This window comes from Lissotriton helveticus, chromosome 4_1, assembly GCF_964261635.1.
Source record: "Lissotriton helveticus chromosome 4_1, aLisHel1.1, whole genome shotgun sequence".
NCBI lineage: Eukaryota > Metazoa > Chordata > Amphibia > Caudata > Salamandridae > Lissotriton > Lissotriton helveticus.
The window spans coordinates 1,285,077,764-1,285,096,934 of NC_136063.1; the positions used below are offsets into that span (position 1 = coordinate 1,285,077,764).

Sequence of the window (19,171 nt, forward strand, 5' to 3'; positions counted from 1 at the left end):
TCTATCTATCGCCCTAACTATCTATCTATCTATCGCCCTCACTCTATTTCTCTTTCCTTCATCGATCTGCCTCTGTCTCCCATGTTTCTATTCCATCCGTTTCCTGTGCATCTCTTTCTTCCACCTGTCTCTTGTGCATCTATGCTGTGTCTTTTCTCTCCCATGAACCTCTGCCTCCCGTGCCTCCCTGCCCTAGTTATTACCTCCTAGGTTGTAAAGGCATTTTAGTAATTGTCTTCCATCCGGTGAAGAATAAAAGTTATCAATATACCGTCCTAAATCGATATAGACATACTTTATACTATTTCGCTCTGATTTCCCGATTTTTTTCCCCATTCCAGTAGGCAAGCACGCTTAGCGTGTGGAGGAGGGGGAGTGGAGGGGGGGGGTGCAAACTCTGGTAAATACATTACATCACAGGCTACATGCATTCACAACAACACAGTAAGGCTTTATGGAAGTTCTCTGCAAACAGAAATTTCACTGAACGCCAAATTGGCCTACTATGAAAGGAAATATACAAGTGAATGTTCAACATTGTACATAGGTATTGTGGACTACACTTAATTTATAAAGTCTTCTATGATTATCAACCCTCTGCATGGCACTTAATCAATACATCCCTTTGCACATTTTCATCAAAATTTTGTTGGAGGTTTTACTTGATATAATAGATGTTTCCATCAGCCATGTCCTGCGCCCTCACTTGTGTGCGCCGTCTCCATCCCCCCACACCACCCTGTCCGTCGTTCTATTTGGTATGTGTATAGTCTCACTGTGATTTACATTTCTTTTAACCCCTTGGGCGCGGCCGCGATTCTGCGCCTGTGCGGCCATTTTAATGAGTGGGCGGGTTCATGACGGCCCCCAGCCTTCATCAGCACACGCCCACCGGGCTGCATGACGGATGGGGGCTGTCATCAGCATGGAAGGGGTTAAGGGCCAGATGTAGGAGACCAAATACCGGTCGGTAACGGTCGAATTCGGCCGTTACCGACCGGTATTTGGTGATTGAGATGTAGGGGCCATTATTTTACAGAATCGGTAAATTTACAGAATCGTTAAATTTACAGATTCTGTAAAATACGAATCGGTAATTTTACCGATTCGGTAAATCCATATGTAGGTGACATTCCTAAGAGTGCCACAGGCCCTTAAGAGTCGGTATTTTACCACCCAATCCTATTGGGTGGTAAAATACCGAATTCAGCTGTGCATGCACATCTGTGCATGCACACCTGTGCAATGTGACACACAGACATGCCCTTGGGGCATGTATGTGTGCCACATGTCACACAAGCCTGTACTTGGGGTGCTAGAGGGTGTCAAAGTGACACCCCCTGCACCCTTGCAGGATTCTGTATTTACCGAATCGGTAAATACCGAATCGGTATTGCCCATTGATTCCTATGGGCTTCAAGGCCCATAGGAATCAATGGGCAATACGGAATCGGTATTTACCGATTCGGTAAATACCGAATGTTACCGATTCGGTAATTCAAAAACAAAAATTACCTACATCTCCCTCCTTCATATTTACCGATTCATAAATACCGAATCGGTAAAATTCGGTATTTATGATTCGGTAACATCTGGCCCTAAGATATTTACTTAAACTGTTTTGCTCGTAGCGTTCTCGTTTTCAGTCGATCCCCTTCTGTTCCTTCCCCAGTCTCTACTTCTCGTGACATTTTTTCCTCCTCTGTGTTTCTCTCCAACTATTTATATTTCTCGTCACCTGACTTCATCCATTCTCTCATTCTATTTCGTTCTATGTCAGTTTATCTGTTTGCTTACTACTGTGTTTCTCTTTCCCTTCCTTTATTTTATACTGTTTCACACTTTAAATCCTATTTTCTAGTTCTGTTTCTTGTGCCCCTCCTGTGTCCCCCTTTCTCATCTGATTCCCTTCTCGTTCACTTATTCCGAGGGCTCACCCTTTACTGCACCAATCTGTATAGCGCACCCCTTGCCCCCCCCCCCACACTCTTGCTTTTGTCTTTCTTCCTTTGTGAAGCAGAAGCCACAGGGGGCAGGGAGAGATTGGGGAGGGGACATGCCGAATGGGGGAGGGGGTTAATTGCAATCAATAATGTTGCTGTGTTTTCTTCCCTCCCGTGGGATGCCACACTGAGTGACCTCAACAGGCTCTTCCTCAAACTTCTATCTGTCGCCCTCACTCCATCTGTCTGTCGCCCTCACTCCATCTGTCTGTCGCCCTCACTCCATCTATCTGTCGCCCTCACTCCATCTATCTGTCGCCCTCACTCCATCTATCTGTCGCCCTCACTCCATCTATCTGTCGCCCTCACTCCATCTATCTGTCGCCCTCACTCCACCTGTCGCCCTCACTCCACCTGTCGCCCTCACTCCACCTGTCGCCCTCACTCCACCTGTCGCCCTCACTCCACCTGTCGCCCTCACTCCACCTGTCGCCCTCACTCCACCTGTCGCCCTCACTCCACCTGTCGCCCTCACTCCACCTGTCGCCCTCACTCCACCTGTCGCCCTCACTCCACCTGTCGCCCTCACTCCACCTGTCGCCCTCACTCCACCTGTCGCCCTCACTCCACCTGTCGCCCTCACTCCACCTGTCGCCCTCACTCCACCTGTCGCCCTCACTCCACCTGTCGCCCTCACTCCATCTGTCGCCCTCACTCCATCTGTCGCCCTCACTCCATCTATTGCATCTATCGCCCTCACTCTATCTATTGCCCTCACACTATCTATCCATCTATCTCCCTCCCTCTATCTATCACCCTCACTCTATCGCCCTCACTCTATCAATCTATCTATCTATCTATCGCCCTCACTCTATCTATCGTCCTCCTTCTATCTAACGCCCTCACTCTATCTATCCATCTATCTATCGCCCTCCCTCTATCTATCGCCCTCACTATCTATCTATCGCATCACCACAGCATCACTCAGCACCACCACAGCATCACTCGGGCACCACAGCATCACTATGCGCTACCACAGCATCACTGAACACCACAGCATCACTGAACGCCACAGCATCACTCGTCGCCACCACAACATCACTCAGCTCCACCACAGCATCAATCTGTGCAACCATTCAACAACAACTGGTTCAAATATGTTCTCTCAATGTTTCAAGCTGTATTACAAATGTCACAAAAAGATGTTAATATTTTACTTCGGTTCTTGGATTTTCGTCACAATAAAATACACTGAACATAATCTTTAAAAAAGTTATTTACACAAGTTTCAGCTATTGCCATTATAAATTACAATAACTTGTATTTAAGTATTAATTATTTTAAAAAATTAAAAGCTATTTGTAATATCAATACATCTAAGTCACTTAAATACAACACATATTGCATTACAAATGCTATAGGTGTCACATTTGCGAAAGTTATAACTATTGGCATTGTAAATGACAAAGCTATTAATTTCGCTATTTTCAAAACCAACACATAAATACAAAATTTGTCATTAACAATACCAATACCTCAAACTTTCCTAATGCGAGACCTATTGCATTGCAAATGCTTGTTTTAATCTGTTGTTATTCTATGACTGCAATGAAGGGCTCAGTTCAGAAGTGCCAAGTCTTGTTGGTACAGACTATCATAATCCTTAATTATGTTTTATATCCTGACTTTGTGTTTCTCCCAACCATTTACTCTTAACATATAATGTCTACAAGTATGGATGACATGATTCCTACACCTTATAATACTCATTCTTATGTAACATTTCCTGTACATTGATTTACACAATTGTAAGATTTATTGCCTCTGGTGTGTGATGTAAAGCGCTTTGACTCCCTACACTGGGATGAGTAGTGCTCTAGAAAAGTTAAATAAAAAATTAGTAGTTCCATTTAAATCAATATTTGTGTAATTACTCATACAGGCAGATAAATTAGTGCACGCATATCTTTTACACAAGGAGTTGAACAAAGATAAAAACCTGCTCCAGTAGTTCTTCTTGTGAAGTGGTAATAAGCTGCGTGCCTTTGTTTCCTTCCATTGTATTGGCATGTAGGTGTAAGGCTCCAGAAAGCTCTCAGCCAGGATGATGCGTAAAATGAAAGGAGGGCTACTGACCCTTTAAATCAGGCCTTTCTTTTGGGTCCAGGTGGAATCTAAAATCAAAAACACACTCTTGTCGCCTGCATGTCGCTGCTCCAAATGCAATGCAGACAGCATTGGGACACTGCAGAATTATGTGCCAGTGTCCAAAAATGATACCAGGACAAATTCAGCATGTTTGCACTTTAATTTTTTCATTTTTGAATAGTTGGTTGGCAGAATTATTTTTTTTTTTGCTTTCTGCTCTATGTTGCTTGCCATCCGCTGCTTTACTGCAGATTGCAAGCCTACTCCGGAGCTCCGGAGCCGCCCGTAGCACAAACCGCGCCTGGTATCTCACTTCCCCGGGCCACACAATGCCGAACCCAGCCCTGCCTGCTGGTCACACCCGCGGGGACTTCGGGTCGCCGCTGTGACTTCTTCCCTGAGCCGCACTTGGTCGAAGAACATATCTTAGCTGAGACATTCGGCCGCGGACCAGCGGATTATCTGTGGGGCCTGCAGAGCTGTACCTGGGACTGCTGGCTGGGAGTGCGGTGGCGGAGAGATGGCCTGGGCCTGCCTGACTGAAGCTAGAGTTGGATGCGACTCTCTGCTGTAGAGCCGGGGCCTAACGGGGAAGTTCGCGCTGCGGCCTACCCAGCGTCCCGCTCTGCGCAGCAACTTGCCCCAGGCGTCCGCAGTGGTCTTCCGTCAGGGACCGCCGCTCCCGCAGTTGTAATCATGAGCCCGGTGGGCACATCTTTCATCGTGCACCATTAACTGCTTGCCCTAGAGGGACCCAGATGACGTGCTGAACGACCCCGACTAACTGCATCCCATTCAGTACTATTGAGGGCGTGGAGGCATGGTGGACTGGCCTGCAGCTCCAACGTGGATTGCCAGCATTGACTCCGTGAGATGACCGGGTGCATTACTGAGGTGCAATTCCGCTGCCTGAACCATCGTGAAGGTGCGTGGGCCTGTAACAGTGAGTACCCATTTGGCCCGGAGGGCCTCTGCGGCCCTGCGTGTGTGTGCACTGGCCTTTAGGCCCCCCCTGGCAGGCATGTCTGTGCACTACTATTACTGCTGTTTTACTAACACTACTATTAATACTCTCTTGCTAACTTTTATCACTGCTCTCTTGGTAACTTAACTGCTAGCACTACTCTATTGCTCATGCTGTAACTGCTTTGCTAGTAAAACTACTGCATTACTATTCTGCTACTTCTAAAGTCATTGCTAACCTGCTAACTTATTAATCTGATACTAAACACAGTATATTAATATATTTATAATAGGAACTACTCCACTAAATTCATTAATATGCCGAGACCAATTGGCATTGCCAATGCTAGTTTATATTATTTTGAAAAACATTGTTTTCAGGCTTATTGGGTCAATTGTATCGACTGACTCAGAACAATAACAGACTTCACCATGGCAAACATAAGCTTAGAACAATAACTCAGACTTCCCCATGGTAAACCTAAGCTTAGCCGCTCTGATTTCTATTGCATTATTTTATTTTTCTCCCTCCTTTTTTTGCTGTCATACACTCACTCCTTCAGCTGATCTGTCTTTCCCACCTACACTTTGTCTGGGTTCTATATCGCCTTCCTCCTGCTCCAAGCCAAGCCCTCGCAGCACTATATTTTGGGTCTCCTCCCCATAAGCACAATAATTATTTACCGCAATGCAACAGCAGGCTCTTAAGTAAATAAACAAGCATTGTCATAGCCAATAGGTCTCGCCTTTGGGACCTTCTAAGTGTTTAGCCATGCAACAGTTGATGTTGTTGCACCGAGGATATTGTGCTGCATAACTAAATACTTATAAGGTCCCAAAAGCCAGACCTATTGGCTATGCCAATGCTTGTTAAAACGTGGCCCCAATCCGAGCTATCACTTTCTATGCCCTGCAGAATTGCTGATTACCACTTACCTACACTGGGCCACACACACTCAGCGGTGAGCATTAGGGCTTCTCACCCCATGCCCAAGCTTTGGTTACCCAACAGAAGCACCAGTTCTGCGAATTTACTCTTGCATTTCCTTTTACAAGAGTGCGGAACCAGGCCAGTTGGCCGATCCCTAGGAAAGCTGTCAAAGCTACCTGGATTTTGTTAATACTCTCAAGGATTGTAGGACAGAAAGGGGGTCACATGTAAGCAGCACAATGGTTACAAATCGGCCTTGATTTACATTGGCAAGCATTTTCAGGGTTCGGGTCGTGCACGGACTCCAAGAGTCAAGACAGACCCTCGGCTTGCCCATCTCTACGTTTTTCAAGTTTGGAGAGTCATTCACAGATGAAAAATGGACAATCTCCGAGGCAGGACAAGCATCGACAGGACCCGGCTACCCAAGGCCCTATTGTACACGAACGCACACGCTCAAGTTTTTTCGTTGTCAACAAGACTGCCCAACCCGCTGCAACTATTTTCATGTTCTTCCGTTGTCGACAAGACTGCCCAACCCGCGGCAACTATTTTCACCCGTAAACCGGGTCGGAATTATTACCGGTACATCGATTGACATACTCCGCCATTTCAGCCCTGAAGAGTCACAGGTAATGACCAGGTGACAAAACACGTGTCGGCTGGCGTTGTTTTCCTTCTAAGAATATCATCTAAATAAAACAACTTTCATTGAACTACCGGTGTCGACTTTCTTACGAACTACCTCACTGTATCTAAACTGGGTAGCCTATACGTGTGCCTAGTACCTACTGTATGTTTTGAAGTGTTAGGGGCTTTTGCCCTTAACTCACACAGGGGTTCAGGGTCCTCCCCTGCACTGGCAGCACCGTAAATAATTTTGTTCTTCAAATAACCTTCACACTAACACTAACAGGCCACCTGATCAGCAACATTCAGGGTCTAGATTTGAATACCAATATGGATATACTTGTCTCAATGGACATCGAGGCATTATTTTAAACATCCCTCAGGAAGGCGCTTTAGAGGGAGTTAAGAAGATGCTTTATGACTCAGATTGTCCATCGGAAAAACTGTTAGTTCTGGAATGTTTAGCTATTGTGCTCAAGGAGAACTATTTTGAGTTTGATAAGGTCATTTACAAGCAAATACTGGGCTTCAGGATGGGTGCTGCCTGTGCCCCCCCATGTGGCAAATGCCTACATGGGTGCCTTCGAGGAAAAGTTTATTTATAACGAAATTGCCCCATTCTACGAGAATGTTACCAACTATAATCGTTATACTGACGACATCTTTTTTATTTGGCGAGGCCCACAGGAACAACTGAGTGAGTTTATCCTTTGGATAAACCTGTGTGACCCACATCTAAAATTCAGTGCTAACATTAGTTCATCCAAGATTGAATTTCTTGATGTTTGGATTCAAGTTGTAAATAGTCACATTGAGGTTTCGCTTTACACCAAGCCCACGGCCCGAAACACTCTTCTGCTCTACGACAGTTTCCATCCGCGAAGTCAGAGAAACAACATACCATTCAGTCAGTTTCTGCGGCTCCGCCGAAATTGTACAGATATGAGAAACTTTGAATTACATGCCACACTATTAAAAACTAAATTCCTAAATAGGGGTTACCCGAATAGACTCATCAGGGACTCATATAAAAGAGCCAAATACTTTGATCGGGAAGCACTCCTGAATCCTAGGGATAAAATTGAGGATCACAAACTGGTCCTTGTTACGACCCATTCTAATTTCAACGAGAAACTGAGATACATTATTAATTCCCAATGGTATCTCCTTAATATGGACAAAACCACTGAGAAATTGGAAAAACCCATCTTTGCGTTTCGCCGCAATAAAAACCTTAGGAATATGTTAGTCAGGGCGTCACTGGAGGACTGTCCTATCGCGAGTCAGAGAAGCATTACTGGCGCCAATCCCATCACCGGTAGTCATAGATGAGGCGGATGCCATGCCTGGGAGAATGTCCTTACTATCTCCGGACTGAATTGGGGCAAGAGAAATATTCAATTCAAAGAGATGACTAACTGTTGTACGAGTAATGTCATCTATTTGGTCCTTTGTCCATGCTCCAAGGGCTATGTAGGAGAAACAGGTAGGGAGTTCAGGACTAGGTTTTCCGAACACAAATCATGTATTAGAAATAGACGTCTGGGGGCCCCATTGGTGGCCCATTGGAAAGCCTTTAAACATTCAGTGGAAGACCTTAAATGGCTCATACTTGAACGGGTCCACTGCCCGATGGGAATATTGACGCCCTTAGAGGCAAAAGGGAAGTGTTCTGGATATTCTTTCTAGAGACGGCCGTCTCTGGATTGAATGAACAGGTACCCTGGGAAAATGCCATCCTGTAGAGACCTTTGTGGTCTATTCTTGCCGTTTCCCTGTGCACTTGTATCTTTGGACTACTGCAGCTGTATTGCGTTTTTGCTATTTTCTCGTGATGTATATTTCACTATTTCACATATATTCTTTTGGTGTACTACACTGTTACTGTGGTGAGATATATATTACTTTTAGTAGTCCTTCTCTTATGTTTTCCCTTATATTTTGTCATAATTATTGATGTATGCTCGGCTGGGACCTATAGACCTAGCGAGTATTTTCGCTATATCTATGAAATCCTGTGGGCTAGTCAGAGGATTGCTATCACGTCTTTTTATATTTATGTTTATTTTTGTTATTATTTTTTTTTAAAAATCACTTTGTTTATTCTGTTACTAATTTTATTTCTGTGGATTGCTCCGCAGTCGGCAGGGCACCTTGATTCAAGTTTCCTCTGCCAGTGTTCACTGCAAACTATCGTGCGGCCACCATTTTTCCTCCATATGACGTTCCAGTGAATGCTCTAGTGTTCACGCGACTTTATGCGCTCAGGTGCCTAGGATTATGCTGATTGCACTCTGTATTTAAATCCGTCTCCCGGCTCCGTGCACACCGTATCCGGCCTTTGAAGTCGAAAGGAGGTCCGCTGACGTTAAGTAGCTGTGCCCTATTGCAGGTAAGGAATGGGATCCTGAGTTTTGTTTGCTCGGTAGAACTCCCCGTCATACCTTCCTGAGTAGCAGCGCATATATTTTTCTTTCCTCAGGCCAACTTAGATCTTCATGCTACACTTAGCTGCGGATTCATACGCCGCTTTACTCGTTGGGATCACTCTAGCCGCCCTGTTATATATCAGGTATTTCTCGTTATTCATCACATTTTTACTAACTTGCTGCGATTGCATTCATCTTTTCATTTATTTCCGCCCCCCTTCCCCCCTTTTTTCATATTCAGGGTGATTCTTCCCTGTTGGGCCGTTAATCGTCACACTGTTATTACAACCCTTGTTGGCCGGGCACTTGTAACAACACTGTACATTATTTTTTGCTTATTTCACCCAGATTCTTCTCCTTGTTCGACTGTCTGAGCCACATTTTTGTACCCGTTTGAATTTCCATCCTTGAAGCATAGACGTGGATGTGTCATGGAACCCCTTTATTTTTGTCATCTTCCAATCAGTTGAGGTAAGCTTGGTGTGCTCCCCCTCTATGCTTCTTGCCGTAGCTCTCTCCCTCGAACAGCAGAGAAAGCTATCTGTACGCACTAGGTTTTTATCTACATTGCAGCAGTTTCTGACTTTTAGTAAGAGTGCTCTGAATTATACACTTTCCATTTGTCTACCTTTTGCAGTACTCGACTATTTACCTGATTTCTACTCGGGTCCCTGCGTCATTCCCTGGTTCCCCGGAGGGCCAAGTCGTCTCACTAATATCTACCCCATGGCATTGCTGAGGGCACCTTTCATGCGGCCATATGGTATGCCCTGAGCAGGACTTTTCAATTTATTATTGCTGTATGTATTTCTTTTTCTGTCTAATAAATTGCTATGATTTCTTTTTAACTATTCTGGATTTTATTCATTTATTTCGACTCTGGTGATGGTTCTTTACACACTTATGGATCGTTTGTTCCCACATGGGATACAAGGTACCATTTAAAGCCACCATTCGACTTGTACATACCTGCGTTAGCACGTAGGGTGGTATTGTCTGTTTTATGTACGTGCATGTGGTTTCTGCCTTGCCCGGTATTATGCCCTGTTTAGTTTATCTATTTTTAATTGTGCATATTTTGATCCATACCTTTTTCCGCCCACAGATAAGCTTCCCCAGCCATGATTCCTACTAGGACACTTACCTAAGATTGGGTGTTCGGATCTTGAGAGACCGTGCTAAACTATTACTATCTGTATTTTTGCGCCCTGATGACGGAAGCTTGTATTGGCACTGTTCCGAAGCGCGCGTCGGCGCTTTTTCTGGATGTTTATGCTTGAGTGTGTATGTGTGTAGTGGAATAAGAATGATTTTGGTTTGATTGGATGAGTGATTGAATTGTGTGTCAATTTTTTATTGCTTTATGTGTCCTTAGGCTGATGTTATATATTTTTTGATGTGTGTTCTCCTAAGAAAATTTCATACAAAAGTGTGATAAGGAATTATATTGTGCACTGATAGAAAAATCTAACAGATATAAATAATTACAATGTGAATAAACACAAATTTTTGATATTATTTAGCTGTTCTGTGGGCGCTTTTTGTATTGTTGGGAATTCATTCCTTTATATCATTGGGAACTCCCCTTTCATGCTGTTTGACCCGGCTACCCAAGGCCCTATTGACTGCAGCTGCGCTCCACGTCTGTAGGAGCATCGTGTTGGTTTGAAGAAATAAAGTAATTGTCAACTTGCTTTGGTTGGTGATTCTTAACACCCAAACATGCTCTAAACCCTTAAATTACACCTGGCCCCCCCAAAACACAAACCCACCCTCAACCCTAAAATGACCATGTACGCCCTAAAATCCAAAAGCCCTACAAACCCCAAAACTGTTTATGAATGCGGAATGCCGGGAGGCGCTGCTGTGATTGCAAATGATAATTTCTGTACCCCCAGGGCTGCACTTCCTTCATATAGTATTTCCATAAACACATAGTTTAGTGGAATCCGATTGTTAGACTCTTTAAACCAGCTTTGTCGTCATGGTGACTGCCGAATTCACTCCATCACAATACTAAAATAAATTTTTAAAAAGCACAGCTGCCTCGAACACAATGCCAAAATCACCTACTGTAGACCATCAGTCTGCCAGCTGGCTGGGACTCGAACCGCAGACCCTCAATAGAGAGCAGCTCTCTCACCTTTTCATATACAGGAAGCCGGTGGATTCCTCTAGCAATAGGCTACGCACATCCGGGAGCGCCGGAAGTGACGTCATTGTTCTGCGGCAAGAACGAAGACTGCCGTGAGTGCAATAGCCATTAAAGGGACAGATGGATTGGCATCGGTCTCTTTAGTTTTCCAACTCCACTTCCTTCATCGATTCCAGCGTATACTTAGGTAGGTGCTGCAGCTGTTAAAAAAGAGCAGCATCGATCCTCCGCTCTCGCTCCCAGCCGCTCAATTTCCGTCCCAGACCAGCTTCCTCATTTTTCGTAAAGCACGAGTTTTCATTAAGGGGTAAATTCAGACGCAGCTCCCTGCATGTGTGTGCTTCGTACGTGTTCTAATGAATGCCTGCGTTGCAATGTCTGTGTATTATGCGTGTTTGATGTTTGTCTGTATCAGCCTGCCTACTTGTTTAATATGCACCTTTTGTGTTTGAGCATGTGTATTTTTGTGTATGTGTGACGTAGTGCGTGCCTGTATAAGTTGTGGAAAATTGCAAAAAGCCTAAAAAATGTGTTTTACAGCAAGTTCTTCGCCGTAAGGAAAAATACATTACTGCCCGTATATTGTGGGGTCCCATGTTGGTTCCAAATGCACCTGCGTGTATTCAAGATTCTCGACCAAATGGAACAGTTTTCGATCTACTGAAAAGTTGTCAATCAAAGAAGGCTAAACACATTTATTTATGTGAATATTGTTGAGCATTACTTGTGTCCTTGCAACTAGTAGTGAGCTTTCATTACTAAATTGATGTGTGCTCTATTGTTGAATCCTGGTCACGTTCCCCAAGCTGTGTAGTGTGCAGAGCAGCACATCTTCTAAAACACTGGCAGTTTTCATGGATGCGTTTCCAAGCATAAGGATAAATGCTTCAAATAACTTAGCCGTTGTAATGCTGGTTCCTTATTTTGTTTGCTATTTGTGTAATTGAAAGGGCTGGTTGCCTGTGGCGATTGAGGTTTACGCCCTATTTAGGAAACGTAGTCCGACGCATTCCAACATCCTGCAATATCTACTTTCGCAAAACTGGTTATCATTCTGGTTTCGTTCCATGTGCATGCAATGTTTTTAACTCGTTTGTATATATTATTGAGACAGAGCCAATTACGTATTCCCTGTTTGCGCTAATTTACCTTGACCGCTAAGATCTCTGTAAAAATGAAGCAGGTCTTGTTGCATCTGCCACTATCAATCCCAGCCATATATTATCCAGTTACAACCTGACCTACTGCTAAAGTACTGAGGCAGAGGGATCAAGCCCTGAGATGAAATCACGTTAATATTTCCTATTAATTCCAGCCCATTGGGTTTCAATCATGGCCAAGCAGCACTCTGCCCCATTAGCCTGCGTGTCCTGGTGGCGGTGTTTACACAGCGGCTGAGACACGGTAAATAATCTACCTGCCTTAATGGAGGATTATGTATTACCTCAAGCTGGGGTCTCGACAAGAGCTGCGCAGGCAGCATTTCCAACCAAGCATCCTGGCCCAATGCTTCTCTCTCCTCTCTCGTTCTCTCTTTCTCTCTCTCCTTCTCTCTCTCCTCTCCTCTCTCCTTCTCTAGCATTCAACTTCCTCGGATCATGTGTTAAGTATTTATACGGTGAAAGCACGCACAAGTTGCAGTAACGTGTGCCTTCCCCATTGATTGAGATCTTATAAGAGGTTTCCCCATGCCCTCTTCTCGTTTGAACTGCAGGTACTGTATGTGTCAACGAGGTATGGGATCCCTTTATGTCAAATTGCATCTCTTACCAAACTTCCAAACACCTTTGGCAAAACACTGATAAGGTCCCAGAGGGGAGACCTATTGGCTATGCCAATGCTTTTGCTTTATGTATTTGCCATTGTAATGCCTTTTGTTTCATTTATAAAGCCATTACATATTGCACAATTAACGTACAATACTACTAGCAAAGCTAATATCTTTAGCTTAATAAAAGGTGAAACCTATTGCATTTTTAACGCTTGTCCTTTCATGTTGGGGGTGCCGGTGGGCAGAGGGTAGCAGGCATCTGACTCTCTATGCATCTGTCAATCAATCAATCAATCAAGACATTTGTAGAGCGCACTACTTACCCAGAGGGTCTCAAGGCGCTGGGGGGGGGGGGGGGGTGCTGCTACTGCTCCAACAGCCAGGTCTTGAGCTTCTTCCTGAAGGAGAGGTGGTCTTGGGTCAGGCGCAGGTCGGGAGGGAGGGAGTTCCAGGTCTTGGCGGCCAGGTAGGAGAAGGACCTTCCTCCTGTTGTCGTTCTTCGGCTGCGGGGGACGGCGGCGAGGGCGTGACTTGCTGATCGGAGATGGCGTTTGGGAGCGTAGAAGTTGATGCGGTTGTTGAGGTAGCTCGGGCCTTGGTCGTGTAGGGCTTTGTGTGCGTGGGTGATTCTTTTGTTGACGGGGAGCCAATGCAGGTCTCTCAGATGTCCGGAGATGTGGCTGTGTCGGGGGATGTCGAGGATGAGTCTGGCTGAGGTGTTCTGGATCCGCTGGAGTCTCTTCTGGAGCTTGGCGGTGGTTCCGGCGTAGAGGGCGTTGCCGTAGTCCAGTCGGCTGGTGACGAGGGCCTGGGTGACCGTCTTCCTGGTCTCGGTGGGGATCCACCGGAAGATCTTCCGTAGCATGCGCAGGATGTTGAAGCACGACGAGGAGACGGCGTTGACTTGTCTGGTCATGGAGAGGGAGGAGTCCAGGATGAAGCCCAGGTTGCGTGCGTGGTCTGTCGGTTTGGGTGCGGTGCCCAGGGCGGGGGGCCACCAGGAGTCGTCCCAGGCGGAGGGCGAGGAGCCCAGGATGAGGACTTCCGTCTTGTCTGAGTTCAGTTTCAGGCGGCTGGTCATCATCCACTCGGCTACGTCTTTCATCCCTTCGTGTAGGCTGGTTCTGGCGGTGGCGGGGTCGTTGGTCAAGGAGAGGATCAGCTGGGTGTCGTCAGCGTAGGAGATGATGTTGAGGTTGTGTTGGCGTGCGATGGCCGCGAGGGGGCTCATGTAGACGTTGAAGAGGGTGGGGCTCAGCGAGGATCCTTGCGGGACGCCGCAGATGACTTCGGTGGCCTCTGACTTGTACGGTGGTAGGCGGACTCTCTGTGTTCTTCCGTCGAGGAAGGAGATGATCCACTCCAGTGCCTTCTCCTGGATTCCGATGTTGCTGAGGCGCTGCACTAGGGTGCGGTGGCAGACAGTGTCGAATGCCGCGGAGAGGTCTACGAGGATGAGGGCCGCTGTTTTTCCGTTGTCCATCAGGGCTCGGATGTCATCGGTGGCAGCGATGAGGGCGGTCTCGGTGCTGTGGTTGGCTCGGAAGCCAGACTGTGAGGGGTCGAGGGATCCATTCGTCTCGAGGAAGGCGGCCAGCTGTTTGTTGACGGTCTTCTCGATGACTTTGGCTGGAAACGGGAGGAGCGAGATGGGGCGGTAATTCTTGAGTTCGGTGGGGTCCGCTGTAGGTTTCCTTAGTAGGGCGCTGAGTTCGGCGTGCTTCCAGGTCTCCGGGAAGGTGGCGGTGTCGAAGTAGGTGTTGATGATGTCCCGCAGGTGGGGTGCGATGACAGCGTCGGCCTTGTTGAAGACGTGGTGAGGGCAGGGGTCGGTCGGAGATCCGGAGTGGATGGAGTTCATCATGCGGGCGGTGTCTTCGGTGCTGATCGGAGTCCAGGCGCGGAGGGTGGTGGTGGGGGGCGGTGGTTCGGTCGTGGCGTGCGACTTAGACAACAATATCGTTTTTTACGATGTGTTGTCTATGCCCATTCCAATATGGCGCTGCCTCTTGGTAGGATCCTTGTCCCTTCTCTAATGCCCTTACACAGTATTTTACCGGGCTTTCCGTGCTCGCCGGATCTCCGGCCTTATGCACGTGGAAATTGTTTGGCGTCTTTAGACTGAGTGGGCGGTAAGTTTCTTCTCTTTGTTGTCCGTGTTCAAATTGCGGCGCACATACATTAGAGGACTTGTTCTGACTAAGTTTGCGGCACCCGTTCACGGAAGTGAGGGCATTTTGCTCTCTATGTGTACCTAGTATTCTAAATGTTTGGACACGGAACACACACTTAACATATGCGTTGTGTGTTCACACTGATGCGATATGGAACCCAGAATGTTAAACGTGGGTCGACGTCGGGCACTTTCTCTGAACCTAGTACCTTGATACGTGGTCACTTTAGACGCCAGTTACTATTTATAAGATGATGTTATAATGATGTAAGCGGTTAAAATTCCGCTAATGGTTACATTTTGAGGAGCTATTGCCCCAATGTCACCAGCAGTCTAGACTATTTATTGCTCTGTCTATCCTGCATTCGTGTTTTCATTTTTTATTTTTCCTAATAGCCAACAGGCGATGAGTTGGTTGAAAATTCTTGCATAACCACTCGGGCCATTAGGTGGACAGTTGAAAGACTTGATGACTTCTGCAACACACTATTAAGTAGCTACACTTTAGTGTGAATCCACCCGCTTTTTGCGGTAAGTGCAATAGCTTAAGGTTCCATTGGTTGAGTTTCCCTTGCTTTTGCCATTTACGTGACCCTTGCCTTTTTCTGTAATTTTTTGCCATCGAATAGTGACTCTGGATGACCTGAATTCTAATTTGGTCTACCTCTCTTTTTAAAGTTGAAGGTAATTCTGCCTTCATGTTTTTATGAATCTTGGTATAAGGATTTCTATTCACTAAGTGGTGTGGATTAAGGTTATATATCTTTTCTAAACTTTTTTCTTCCACGTGGTTCTGCCTTTTACTTGGTCGCCCTTTTTCTCATAAGATGCCTACTTCGATATTATTGTACAATTGAGTATTAGTAAGTACTGTTAAAATTGTATCTTTTATTGTACAGATCTCTTGCTCAAGAACAAATTTGAGTCCTGAAGATGACCGTCAAATAATGTATCGATCAAAACGCCGTTGACGCTTCTCTGTGGCTTAATTTATAATAAGGACACAGTATTTATGTTTATTGTGTTCCTTTTTCTTTGATGTGTAGTGTCTTTGCCACTTGTCTGGTTTATATGTTTTCTTTTCCCTTTTGTATACCAGCGTTTTCTTACTTGAGCTGATCTGTATGTTTGTGAATTTTTTGAATTGTTAGAATAAATAAATGTGCAATTTTGATACCACTAGGTCGTTGTGAAGGGCTTCTGTAACCACTATTTTTCTCCTGTTATTTGATATTTTTCTTTTGTTAGATATAATAACTACTGTAAGGCAGCCATTTTTGGATAAACTATTTTATTTAGGCAACTTTTTTTCAGGAGGTTCAAGTTCAGGCTTACAATGTGTACTGTCTATTAAGGAAAACTTACTTACTTGGTTATGGATAGATTGTACATTTGTCCTTTATTATCAATACCTCTTTATTTATATATTATGGCTAGAGCGTGAAGATATATTGCAAGTGGTCAATGTGTTCTTTTCTGTTTTGAAGTTTATATGTAAATATATTTTTTTCTCTTGCTTTTTTTTAGGGAAGAAACAGTGTCTAATGATTCAGGATATTTTTCAAGAGATTATTGCAAGCTATTCTGGCACAACAGAGGGTCTAAAACAGGTGTTACTTCAAAGGGCACTGGAGGAAAAGCAGATGTTAATGGACTGTGGCAATCGGGGAAGCGCTGGTTGACTTAAGAGGGTGTTACGCGAACTACAAGAGGAAGAAATTGCAGAGAAAAGATGCAAGGACAAAAAAGCCAAGCAGAGTGGACTGGATTATATAAGAGTTGGTAACAAAGCTCATGCTGAAAGCACAACTTCTCAGCCTGGTGATGCAAGTTCGCGGATGAATTTGCATAAACTTGAAAACCTGGCCCTTTTAGCAGGCATGGCTAGTGTCCTTCATCAAAAATCCACAACTAAAAATGATGCATCAGACCGTGAAAATGAACCTGTCTTGGAATCCCGCTTAAATCCAAATATCAAGGACAAAAACATGCCTCCCTTTCACCACGTCATCCTAGAGTAATCAACACTCATTCTGAAAATATAATGGGGCCATTCTGATGTAATCAATAGCCATCCTGAAGCTGTCATAGGATCATCCAGGAATAATCCACACTCATCCAGAAATTGTCATGGGATCATTCCAGAGTGATCCACTTCCATCCTGGAGCGTTATAGGCTCATCCTGGAATAATTGAGTCATCCTTAAATTAGCTAGAACCCATCCTGGAGTAATTATCCCTCATCCTGAAGTTGTCAATTAGTATTCGTGGAGTTGTAAAAGGTAATCACTCCTGCCAGTACAAGTAATCGGAACACCATCCTACTGTAGTTTTTGTGATGAGTCTAGGTTTGTCATTACATTTACATTTTTTGTCCTACAGGCATACTTCAGGATGGCTTGGGATGACTTCCCCAGATAATTGCAGGAATAGCCTGACTGTAATCATCAGATGAGTCCAGAATGACTCCAGGATGACCTTCCTTTTTGACATGGGAAAGGCAGACCCCCCAGGATATAGCGGCATGGATTAGCACATTTAGCGGCACAAATATGGAAATTTTGCGGCAATTTTGCGGCATTTTTTTGGGCCATTTTTCCTACAACAAACACCGATATCTTTGTTTTTGAGTTATTTAGCAACATGAAGCTATGAGACTCTATTGCTGCTGCTTTCTGTCCCGAAGGGAGACAAGAGAAGGCACGAGTGTACAGGAGATGTGCACGTGTATGGACAGGAGATGTGCATACCATATGCATGTACATCTCCTGTCCCCGGAGGCTGGCAGCGCCTTCAAACTCTTTTATGCAACAAGACTTCATTTTACTACACAAAATGAACCCCTTCTTCTCAGGTGGAAAAAGTGACATGTGTGCAGGTTACAAAAGCGTACGAAGTACAAATAGAGGTATAATACTGCAATAAATGAAGGACACTCAAACACAAGAACAAACGTTAGGTAGGCAATGGTGGCACTCGTGCAAGTATCAAAAGGAAACAAAATGTAAGAGTTAGCAAACAGTGTGTTACAAGAGAAAAGTGATGTGTGCATAGTACAAAAGAGAACCAGACACAAGTAAAGGGGTTGTACTGCAATAAATGGCACTCTCAAACCACAAGAACACACTGAGAAGGCACTTCCATAGTCATGGAGGATAGAAATGTACTATCTCTAGGGTTGTCGACTCTGGGTCCGGAGGATGAAACAAGGCTTGATCCTGCGTCCTCGCTAAATACGAATCTTGTTAATGCTCAGTGTGGCCGTAGGGTTAGGTGAAATGCTGGGCTACACACCACCGCCTGTGGTGTGTAGCCCAGCATTTATTCTTACACATCCACCTGAGTGCTAGGCTGATGTTGGTTCTTTAAAAGACCAGCCAGGGTCCTCCCACCCCTAGTTGGCGTAGCCAGCCGAGCAAGCAGCACAATGATGCCTGCTTTGCGGGTGTTGGGTGTATAAGTGAGAGCAGTGTGCAGCACAGCGCGAGGGATGCTGATAAGCTGCCTGATAAGCTGTGCTGTTGCTTACATGTCTTCTATTTTCGGAAGCTGCTGCTTTGCTAGTTCTAGCATCAACCTGACACTGCCGGCCCCAGCACCCCACCTGCAGGACCGCACAAGAGACAGATGCCGTGTCTGCATCACTCCCGCTTCAGGACACAACTTCCCAGGGTCGCGCCCTTTAAAGGACTCGCTGCTGACACACACTGGAAATACTGTTTGATATGGAAACAAAGAGGCATACCCAGGCACTGAGTCAGGGATCAAGGGAGCTGGAGCGAGGCAGAGCAGGGAGTAAGGGGCGTGGTTTCAAGGCTAATGGTTATTAGTTATAATTGGTGCGTGCATTTGCCACTATTATTTATGGCATGTGCAAAACCGTGGCAGGGTCAAAGAGCTTCAGCCCCCCTCCCTCCCCCGGAGTGTTTGTCAGCCCGGGCTGAGACAGCCCCGGGCTGGCGGCCGTCGTGTCTTAAGGCAGCTGCAGGGGGGGGGGGAGGGGGTGTGAAGTACCAACAGCAATAGGC

At 45.4% G+C, this 19,171-nt stretch overlaps 1 protein-coding gene and 1 long non-coding RNA gene across 4 annotated transcripts in view; one reads left to right on the forward strand and one right to left on the reverse strand.

Moving 5' to 3' along the window:
* Positions 1-11,285, reverse strand: part of TXNL4A (thioredoxin like 4A) — a 75,806-nt gene extending 64,521 nt beyond the window's left edge. The window contains exon 1 of one of the 3 annotated variants that reach the window (XM_078687855.1): positions 11,188-11,285. The gene's annotated coding sequence lies outside the window, so the exon portion shown is untranslated. Of the gene's footprint in view, positions 1-11,113 lie in introns of all 3 variants that reach the window. The other 2 variants (XM_078687856.1, XM_078687854.1) reach the window with 2 other exon arrangements.
* On the forward strand, positions 11,277-18,110 carry LOC144829081 (uncharacterized). Its single transcript, XR_013610589.1, has 2 exons — positions 11,277-11,386; positions 16,671-18,110. It is a non-coding gene; the product is annotated as an uncharacterized LOC144829081 (long non-coding RNA).
* Positions 18,111-19,171: the final 1,061 nt, after the last annotated feature.